At 35.6% G+C, this 11,878-nt stretch overlaps 1 non-coding gene across 1 annotated transcript; it reads left to right on the top strand.

Annotated features, from left to right (window-relative positions):
* The first annotated feature begins 479 nt into the window (after positions 1-479).
* Positions 480-554, top strand: Trnas-uga (transfer RNA serine (anticodon UGA)). Its single transcript has one exon. It is a non-coding gene; the product is annotated as a tRNA-Ser (tRNA).
* The last annotated feature ends 11,324 nt before the right edge of the window (positions 555-11,878 follow it).

Below are 11,878 nucleotides of genomic sequence, written 5' to 3'. Positions count from 1 at the left end.
CCTGAAACCTCAATCCCCTATTCCTCTCTAAATGCTCAAAGCATAGAGTTAGACCCATATAAAGACTATTTTAATGTTTTTTTTTTCCTCACAACTATGAACTGAACGTTCCATGATTAAATGCCAGTTACAAAAATCTGGGTACTAATTCTGTTAATGTCTTTAATGGACAGATTTTAGTCACTATTTCTACAGCAAAATTTTATCAACTTGGGGCTTGATTGGAAGAAGTGGAGTTGGCAGTTGTATGAGATGCAAGTATATAAATGCAGAAATAGAAAATGACCTCTTCAGTTCCTTCGAATTCAGATTCTATTCTAAGAGCATCTCTTTAGTATTAAAAACCACACACATTTAAAGTGTCCTTATAACTGAACAGACACTTCACAGAAAAAATACAAAAGGTCAACAAATACATGAAAAAAATGTTCAACATCACTAGCAATTGGAGAAATGCAAATTAAAACTACACTGGGGGCTGGGGAATATAGCTCAGTTGGTAGAGTGCTTGCCTTGAATGCACAAGGCCCTGGGTTCGATCCCCAGTACCACAAAAAAAAAAAAAAAAAGAAAAGAAAAGAAAAGAAAAGAAAGAAAAGAAAAAGAAGAAGAGAAAAAAATAAGAAAAAAGAAAAGAAAAAAAGGAAAAGAATCACTTTTGAGCTGGGGTTGTGGCTCAGTGGCAGAGTGCTTACCTCACACATGTGAGGAACTGGGTTGGATCCTCAGCATCCCATAAAGACAAATAAAAATGTTAAAAAAAAAACTACACTGAGATTTCATCTCACTGTAGTCAGAATGGCAATTATCAAGAATACAAGTAACAATAAATGCTGGCCAGGATGTGGGGGAAAAGGTACACTCATACATTGCTGATGGGACTGCAAATTGGTGCAACCACTCTGGAAAGCAGTATGGAGATTCCTCAGAAAACTTGGAATGAAACCACCATTTGACCCCATTATCCCACTCCTTAGCATATACCCAAAGAACTTAAAATCAGCATACTATAGTGATGCAGCCACATCAATGTTTATAGCAGCTCAATTCACAATAGCTAAGCTATGGAACCAACCTAAGTACCCTTCAATATGTAAATGGATAAAGAAAATGTGGTGGGCTGGGGCTGTAGCTCAGTGGCAGAGCGCTTGCCTAGCACGAGTGAGGCCCTGGGTTCAGTCCTTAGCACCACATAAAAATAAACAAATAAAATAAAGCATGCTGTCCATTTACAACTAAAAATAATAAAAAAAGAAAATGTGGTACATATACACAATGGGATATTACTCAGTTATAAAGAATAATGAAATTATGGCATTTGCCAGTAAATGGATGGAACTGGAGGCTTATAGTGCTAAGTGAAATAAGCCAATCCCCAAAACCAAAGGCCAAATCTGATATGCAGATGCTGACTCATGATAGGTGGGGGGGAAGGGTAAAGTGGAGTGGGAATGGATGTTCATGGAATTAGGGGTAAATGAGAGGAAGGGAGGGAGGATGGGAATGGGAAAGACGGTATAATGAATCAATTATAACTTTCTTATATTCATATATGAATACATGACCTGTGTAACTCCACATCATGTACAACCACAGGAGGCGAAGTTATACTCCACGTATGTATGTCAAAATACATTCTACTGTCATGTATAACCAAAAAGAACAAATAAAAAAAAATAAAGTGTCATTATGTAGTTATATAAATTTAATAATAAATTACTAAAATTTTCATGTTCTGAGTGTAATTTGGTCTCTAGTTTTACGTGGAAAGTTTGGCATGTAGCAGCAAAATTAATTTTACCAAAATTTCTGTTACTTCTTTCTGCAAACATGAATCTGAAAAAAATTATTTTAGAGGGGAGAGTAAGGAAAGTGTATATATTGTTATTTAAATATATGAATTTCAGTAGCAAAGAACTATATCTGATGTAAAAATAACATTTCCTATTTAATACCTTTGTAATGAGCTAATTTTAAATTAGTTTCATTGAGATTATGGAAAAACAGAAAAAAAATCAGAAAAACAAGCCAGACCTCTATGTCTTTTCTTTTTGGGGGACATGTAGACAATAATAATTTCCCTGGTTTGAGATTATGGAGAAAGAATCTGAAATAAAAAGCTTATATTATAACCCTAAGTCACCCTATAGATGTACCCAATGACCTTTTTCATGTTTACATTCTGAAAGAGAATGTAGGAGGCCACTAGGTATATAATAATAGTATATACTTCAGGTAGCTCAGGAAGTACAAAACCATACACATTTCCCTCTAACTCCAAGCTGTTTAGCTTTTCAAAGACAACACACACACTGTCTAAGTGTGGGGTAGCAGGGCACGCCCCCCCACCTCAGCACCATGCAGTGTACAAAGCATGTGAGGAGAATGGGGAGAAGAATGCAAGCCTGCATTGCCTCCTTCAGTAATGATCATTTATGTGTTGATTGTTGATTAGGGAGACTGGGGTTATGCAAATAATTTCATTTGAAAAAAATCTCAGTCATTACTCTCTGTAGGTAATAATTAAAACAGCAGTTAATATTTTGAATACACATTTACATATACACACATACTTACATACTTTAAACATATGTTTAAAAAAAAGCACACACCAAATCATGTCATTAAATCCCTCACTTTTCTCTAAGCACCAGTGATTCCCATTCTTTAAACCTATCATTTAGAAGGAATTGAAAGAAAAGCCACTTAAGATCAGACCCCTCAAGCCTGAATTACAAATCATGAGGTAGTTCAGAAGTAAATATTCCTCTTTGTTACTTAGTAGTGTACTTTAGTACTTTTAAACTTAGTTATTTTATGGTTGTTAAAGTTGTTGTATCAGGATAGAACTATGCTGTAAAAAAGCAGTATCTGTTTAAGTTAATATTAATACAGTTGTTTCTCAGTATCTGTAGGGGTTGGTTCCAGAACCTCTCTTGGATACCAAAATGCATGGATGCTCAAGTTCCTAATTCAAAATGGCATAGTATTTGCATATAACCTGTGCACATCCTCCTGCATACTTTGTCATCTCTAGATTATTTATAATACCTAATACAATATTAATGCTATGTAAATAGTTGTTATACTGCATTTTTAAGGAAATAATGACAAGAAGTAAAGTCAGTATGTGTTTAGTCCAGATGTTTTTTCCTAAATGTTTTAGATTTACTTTGGTTAAATCCACAGATGTGGAACCTGTGGATCAAAAAGCTTACTGATAACCTATTTATTTCTTGCTTATAGTGATGGGAATGCCAATCATGTTAGAGAGGAGAAACAAATACGTATATTCAAGACAAGCTCTATAGTAATATTGCTGTAAATAACCCTCTTAAAAGCATTTATATGTTCTTGAGCAGGAGGAAAAAGGGTGGAGATGCCACATACATTTCTGGGCATGCCCGTGAGCTACGTGCTAGTACCATTTTTTTTTCTTGTGCTTCAAAGTGAAAAAATACATAGGAATCACTGCTCCAGAACAGCCTATTTTAAATTTCTTTAGCTGTGGCATCTTTCTCAAAATAATTTTTGCATGGCCCTGAGATACACAAAGTTGGTAAAAGCACAGATGCTCTGGTCAAAATGGTGGAGGATGGGGACGGGAAAGTTATAGAACTTCCAATGCCTGAGCTCCTTTCTTTAGTTGTTCCTACCCCCATGAGTCCTCGAGTATCTCTATATAATCTGAGGACCAAGAAAGCAGTTGTTGCAACATACTAGTCGTATCACCAGAGAGAAGGCAAATATGCATCAAATATCTGATCTTGGGTGGAAGAATACTTGAGAGAGCACAATTATCCTCAAACTCTGTGATCATTGAGGGGCCTTCAAGAAGAGGAGGGGGGACCCACTGGATCAAAGCTGCTCTCTTTTATCTGATATCCCTACAGACAGGCAGACACACACACACACACACACACACACACACACACCACAGAGTTACTCTTTTATCTGTTTGCTCAACAGGGTTTCATACATCAATTTTTTTTAAAAAAAGCTTCAACTTCTAAAAAGTAAACAAGCACTCACAAACCTTTGTTTTATTTTCTTACTTTATAGATGAGTAATCAGACTGAAGTAGCATGCAGTTGCAATATGATCTTCAAATACCATAAATCCTGATGAGGGCTGTCTGTATGCATTTTAAGCCTTGCAAAATAAGGGCAAATGCTTATTGGAAAACAAAGAAACTTTAAAAAATGAAAAACCATTCTAAAATAATAAGCAAAAACCCAACAATTTTATTTCATCATCTCTGCACATTTCAAGATTGTGCCATTGGAGTTCATGATTCATTCCCATGACTGTCTTCCTTTGCCCCTGTTTATGTGACCTCTCTTGGGAAAGAAATCACATTAAGGGTCACTGAAGGGCCACTGGGTTGAGGTTATAAAAAGCAAGAAAGTGGAAAATATTTCTGAATTGGAAAAGAAAGAAAACCCTACCACAACATGCATCCTAAAATACCAATAACTCTCAGTGCTCATGATTAAAAACACAGAGCTTGAGCAGCCCTAGCGTACGCACATCTCTCATTAGTTACCCAGCTGCTATAAAACCTGCTGGATACCTCTCACAGTGCTGTGTTTATTTTTAGAGAAGAGAAACAAGGACTAAGATACTGGCTATTGCTGCTTTGAAATTTTTTTCTTTGTGTAGTTCATGAAATACTGGAAAGATTTAACAAATAGCTTTATCAAATTTGGAAACTTGAATATTTAATTTCATGGCAATCATCCTCCTAATTCTCCTCATTTTCTGCCATTTTGTCACATTAAGTTTCTTGATTATCCTTGTCATTCTTTTAATACTGAAGTGAGAAATTTGAATTCTCCTTTACACAAGAGCCAAGCCATAATGGGACTGCCAGGGCAGAATAGAGAACTGGGACAGATCGATACTCAGCTGCAGGGGTATATCAAAATTTTTTCTATAGATTACAGTAATTTGCAGGTGATTCAGGACAAAATGAATCTTATAATTATGGTTTAAGTTATCAAGCCATAAATTGGACTCCTATTCAGCTATTTGATAAAAGCAAATACCAGCAATCACATTTTATGTGGAAATGTTTTACTTAATCTAAGTTCATATGAATACGAACTTAGATTAAGTAAAACTATTTTCAGAATAAAAATAAACTATTTTTATTCTGAAAATAGTTTAAAGTTACTAAGTTTCCCCTATCCCTTTTGCTAGGAAGAGTGCTCTTTTCCCTTGCTAACCTGCAAAATTATTTTCTTCACTGGCCAGGTTCCTCAAGTTAGAAAATTAAATATTTTATGTTTATTTGTTGCTTAACTAAAATTTAAATAACTCATAAAGGATAACACATGAAGCTTTGTCTGCTATTTATACATTAAAGTGAGTCTATTCTACCATTTCCTGGAGCAAATTTTGCTGAGGGACTGGGGAGACTGGCTTGGTAGTGGAGGAAGTGTACAGGGGTGTACTTGGAGGGCGATAAACCTGGGGGAAGGCCAAGCAAAGGAAAGGGGAGCTCAGGAGTAGCCCAGTCCATTGGACATTCTGCCTGGATAGGCAGCAGCCTGCTGTGATCTCAGCCTGACTTCTCTGATATTTTTAAGAGATAGTAGATGTCTGAACAAGCTTAAAACCTAAATAACAATTATGAAGTGGCACTTTAGAGCCACACCTTGTTACATGTTGTTTAGTAGCATAAACATTAGTCTGTATGTATTCAAAGCATTCAAAAGCACACTGTCTTTACAGATTACTTAATCAGGTCATATGATTCTTCTTTCTTGGCTGATGAGGGTAGATTACCAATGATATACATATTTTTCTTTATATTGGAAATGTATAAATGTATTTATGCTTACCGAACTTCCTTATTTCTGGGCATTAATTCTCAACCTAGAACTTCAAACTGTATTTGATTACACTCATGATTGAATGGGTCAGTTAGTTCAATCGAATGAATGATTAATTTAGTAATATATTATTTCAATTTTGTTATCTTTATCGAATTTCTTACAAACAAATATAAATGATCTAACCAAAGCAAAAACCAAATTGCCAAAGAAATCCTGAGCCTGCCAGTTAACTGTCAAAAAAGCCGAGGCATTGTAAAACAAAGTTTAGGTGATATAAAGTGAGCCCTTGTGAACTTATCAAGAATTGAAAGAACTTAATTATGATTCAACTTGATCTTGAGAATTAGTTTTAAAATATATATTTATAAATTTTTTTTCCTCAATAATGGAAAATGACTTGTATGGAGATTTTAAAAAATGATAGTATATGGAAGACCACCCTGTGATTGAGTTAAGATAAATTCATCATGGGCTGGGGTTGTAGTTCAGTGGTAGAGCACTTGCCTCGAATGTGTGAGGCACTGGGTTCAATCCTCAGCACCACATAAAAATAAAGATATTGTGTCCATCTACAGCTAAAAAAAAAATTTTGAAAAAAAATAGATAAATTAATCAGGAAAGTAATGACTGCAATTGGCTAAGAAAAACTTGGAAAGATTTAGTTAAATTTTTAATATAAAAGTTGAATTTATTCTTTTTTTATTTTTATTTTTTAGTTGTAGATGGACACAATACTTTTAATTAATTTATTTATTTTTATGTGGTACTGAGGATCAAACTCAGTGCCTCACACTCTCTAGGCAAGCACTCTACCACTGAGCCACAACTCCAGCCCCAAATTTATTGTTTTAGTAGTAGTTTCTCCTTCATTTATACGAAATCAGTTTGACTCACAGACTCAAATTACTAAAGCCAGATGGCCATTCAGAATATTGAGAGAAAGGGTCGCAGGGAGGGAGAGATGCATGCATAGGTATGCACACACATTTTGGGTCCACTTTAACTGGGTCTGCCTGACTTCCCTTAAACTTGTCAGCCTGGGTTGGACAGAGGACAAGTGTCAATCATGGGGGCAGAAGACTGTGTTTGCATCTGAGAACCTTGATGAGAGTTTTGCTAGTTTCACTGTAGAACATGAGTCCTTTGCTTTTATTTGCAAAGAAATTTTGAAAGAAAAAAGCTGATTCTTTTTGGTTTTGTTAAAAATAGGTGTGTATAGTGATAGTTTGTGAGCCGAGGAAATTGAGAATGATGTGTACATACAGGACAGTCCCTTACTCTCAGGTTATGCATTTTATGCTGAATAAGATCCAATATACAATAGATACAACAAAATAATCTTCAGAAGCTTAAAGGTATTTGAAGAGTAAAATAAGTTAGTGTTTGATCCTAGGATACTGAAGAATCATGAATACTTACATATCCTAATACTAATGTGATTTAGCCATAAAAAGATCAGCTTCCTGAAACTATGAAGGGACAACACACACACACACACACAGACACACACACACACATGTGGACACAGATATGTACATTAGTTCTATACATTAAATATTTTAAGTAACTACTAATTAAATAAAATCAAATGAATAGCTATTTTTTCTGTTTAATTTGTTTTTTATTTAATTTAGCTAGCACAGTAAAACTGGGACCCTTTCCAGCAAGTACCCTTCTAGAAACATTTTTATTTATTAAAAATAATTTTACATATTGTGTAGTTCTACTGAGCATGTGGAATTTGTTAACAGGATTACACTGTCACCTATATTGTGAATATTAATATTAAAATACATAGTATTAAAATCCATATTAAATTACTAAAATATTAAATGTCAAAAATGCAGTTACATTAGGTTCCATAATGCATCAGCTTATTTTTCTAATATAACTTAATTTACTTACTATTTTACTCCATACTAAAATAACTTAAGATTGTTTACTTTACTTGGGAAAACGGAGACAGAGTTTTTGATGTTGATACATTAGTATAAAGTATCCAAAGTTATTAAAATTCTCAGAATGAAGAATACTTTCAGAAATCTGACAATGTGCAGATTAGGAAAATTCCAAAATTATCTACTTTGTGATTGTTTGAGAGAATAAATCAATCCTTCTCTCTAACAAATCATTTAATGTTCTTAACACTCTTTCTTGTCTTCACACTTGGATTAAATTTGGAGAACTCTCATTTTTAGAAGAAAATTTGACTTTTCATGAGCATTTTTAAATGGATGTGTCCATGCTGAGCAAAGACATTTTGAACCTAATAAACAATTAGTCACAATGCATTCTCCTGTACTGAGATATGATTTTTTGTTGTTGTTATTGAGTTTGGTTTTCATCAACAGTTTTATGCTGGGCTTGTTAGGATCAGAGTTCTGACTTATTGCATCGACCTTAAGCCTGTTACAATCCTGTAATTTTGATGCCGTATCTATGCAGAAGCAAGGAGGTCATTATTATATTTATTTTTAGGCTATATACATATAATAATTGGGTTTGTGAAGGGCACAATGAGTCATTAGCTATTTTTAAAAAACAATAATTTATCATGAGTAAATGGGATTTATGATGTTTTTGTTTTCATAGTTAAAAAGCTGTAAAGAATGGTAAACTAAATTTAAATGTTACTCAAACAGCATTTAAAATATAATTTCACAAAAAAATTTAAAAATAAAAATAAATAAAATATAATTTCATGTGGAGTTGAAAATTGCAAAATGTCTCATTATTTGTACTTCAGGGAGTTTTCCCCCCAAATAACCAATTAAGTCATTTTCTTTGCAGTTTTTCTAAGACCGATCTGATTTGACTTAGAAAAACTGCAAAGAAAATGACTCCACATTTGGCACAACAGTACGTTTACATTTCCTTATAGAATAATCTTTTCCTGATTCTCACCCTACTCTTATAACCCAGCCTTTTATACCCATCCCAAATACCCATTCTTTCTCAGATCTTTCTTAATTCTTCCTGCTCCATGTAATTTCTTTCTTTGAACTTCTAAGGTTAATTATCTAATTATAAAACACTTTTATGCCAGGCATGGTGGCACACACCCCAGGAGCCTGAAGCAGGAGGATTTTGAGTTCAAAACCAGCCTCAGCAAAAGCAAGGTGCTGAACAAATCAGTGAGACACTGATTGAACTCAGGGGTGCTCAGCCACTGAGCCACATCCTTAGTACCAAAACAAAACAAAACAAAAACCACTTTTGTTAACTGTTTTTGACAATTACAAGTGCTTTTGGTTTTAAGTCACAGAACTCTGATGGTGGCTTTAAAGAATAACCTGACATAATTTGAGAAGAGGTAGCTGATGACATTATATCTGAAGCTCGTGTTGTCTAGACCAGCATCATTGTGACTCTCTTGTTGGCAAGATATCTGCCACAGCTCCAGGCAGCACTGCAGCATCCAGTGCAGAAGGAAGGAAGAGGCAGGTGCTAACCACATCTATTTCTTATGATGCTATATCCCAAAGCAAAGGATTTCCTAAACACCTCCAGCAGATTTCTTGGATCTCACTGGCCAACACTGCCACTTGGCAACCTCTAGCTGACTCTGAAAACTCTGGGAAAGTGATTCTTTACCTTCCCTTGCCTCTATTTTAAAGTGCACTAGGAATCAAGAATAACCAACATGGATTATAATCTGCATTTTAGCCTCCCTGGTAACCACTATGGCTGATAGAGCTCTTATCTATAGAAGAAGTCACACCAGTATTATTTATTGAGATAACTTACATTTGTCTAAGAACTGACTTTAAAAATAACAAAATACAAACTTGGGGAACTGATTTCAAAATAAAAATGTATTAATGAACTATCTTTTAAAATTGTACTTTTGGGGAAAATTATCCTTATATAAAAGGAAAAGAAGAAAGAGATGGTTTATTTTCATCAATATTAAAATTTTCTATTTTTAATTTTTATGAAATGAAGATGTATAATTTAGTCCTTTTTCAGATTCCCAACAAAATTGTTTTCTCAACTTTTACTTTTTCAATTTCCTCATGTCATATGCTTATACATGAATGTTTCAGTTTGTAAATGCCATTGTTTTATGTGAGGTTCAGACCTGGGAAAACAAGGCACATGATTGAAAGCCAAGACAGACATATGATGGTATGGATTCACATAGAATAATTACATGAAAAAATTAACACCTATTGAAAAAAACTCTCAGGTAGGGAGTGTTAGAGATTAAGTTATATTCCCCAAAGACACGTACAGGTTCAAACCTTCACACAGAAGAATAAGGTCTCTTATCAGAAATGGCATTGTCATAAGGGACTAGGATGAGCTCATGGTTCAGTGTGGCTTGCATCTTTATAAGAAGGCCAGGGCAAGTTTGATTCAGTGTGAATTATGTTGTTTTATGAATATCTTCTCCCCTGTTTAGTTGATGTTTGTAGTAAAATGACTGAATTCCCTTATCTCTTGTTTTGGGTATGTCACATAGGTATTTTTGTTGTTGTTGTGGTTCCCGTGGTGGTTCTATTTCCTATGAGATAGGAATATCACCCTGATGGGAATCTGTGGCAGGGAAATTTCACTAGTGTAGAGAATGCTGCTGCTGTGCCTCTCCATCCCCCCCCCCCAGTCAGTGATGCCACAATGTTACATGTGTACTCACTGTGCTGGATACCATAGAACAAAGTCGGGGTTTTCTGCTGTTATTCTCTTACATTTTATAGAAAACAAAAGTGGTACGAGCTTTTACAATTGTCAGAGATTTGCTCTACCAGAGATCTTTCTGTCTTCATTGAGATCTGAATGCCTAATCCAAAGTCTTTTTTAAAAAAATTTGTTCTAATCAGCTATACATGACAGCGAAATGCTCTTTGATTCGTTGTATACAAATGGAGCATGATTTTTCATTTCTCTGGTTGTACCTGAAGTAGGGTCACACAATTCTTGCAATCATACGTGTACCTAGGGTAATGATGTCCATCTTATTCCACCATCTTTCCTATTCCCATGCCCCCTACCCTGCCCTCCCTCTCCTTTGCCCAATCTAAAGTTTCTCCACTCATCCCAGGTCCACCCCCCCTCCATTATGGATTAGCATCAATTTATCATAGAAAACATTCTGCCTTTGTTTTGGGGGGTTGGCTTACTTCGCTTAGCATGATATTCTCAAACTCCATCCATTTACCTACAAATGCCATAATTTTATTCTCATTTATTGCTAAGTAATATTCCATTTTTTTGTGTGTATGTGTGTGTGTGAATATATATATATATATATATATATATATATATATATATATATATAACTGTTTCTTTATTCATTCATCTACCAAAGTCCTTCAGATCAACCCAAAGGACTCCCCTCACAGAGGCATATCTACTGGGGACCAACTTTGCAAGAGTGTGGTCAGGCCACGAAGCTCCAAACACAGAGATTGGAGGTATTCTTTCAGAGCGCTTCCAGCATGCTAAAGGATGTCCTTTACTTCCCAGCAACATGCACACACACACACACACACACACACACACACAAATATGTTTGTCAAACTGGGAACAATGGCCTATGGCTGTGTTTTAATTAACCTTATCATTGCTGTGGTCCAGGGACCCAACAAGAAAAACTTAAGAGGACAAATATTTACATGGGGGTTAAGATGTCTGTGGTCTTAGTCCATAGATTGCTGACTCTTTTTCTCTGGGTCCAAGGTGAAGCAGCCCATCATGGGGGAAGGGACCAGCAGAGGAAAGCTGCTCTCCTCAGGGCAGCAAAAAGGCACAGAGACAGAGGCAGAGATAAAAGGAGGGAGGGGCAATGGTTATAGGAATGAAGAACCCTTCCTGGACATCACCCCAGTGACCCAATGCCTAGAGTAACCAGCCACGTCCCACCTACCTAGAATAATGAGCAAGTCAGTCCATTCAGCATAGGGTGGACTGAAGGTTACAGCTGTCCCAATCCAATCGTTTCACCCCTGAATATCCCTGCACTAGCTGAGGAGCCTGTGTGTGGGGGGAGAGACACCTCACATTCAACCGTAACAGGCTCTAATCCTCTCTACTCA

This window comes from Urocitellus parryii, chromosome 1 (genome assembly GCF_045843805.1).
Source record: "Urocitellus parryii isolate mUroPar1 chromosome 1, mUroPar1.hap1, whole genome shotgun sequence".
NCBI lineage: Eukaryota > Metazoa > Chordata > Mammalia > Rodentia > Sciuridae > Urocitellus > Urocitellus parryii.
This window is presented reverse-complemented; position numbering and strand designations above follow the sequence as displayed.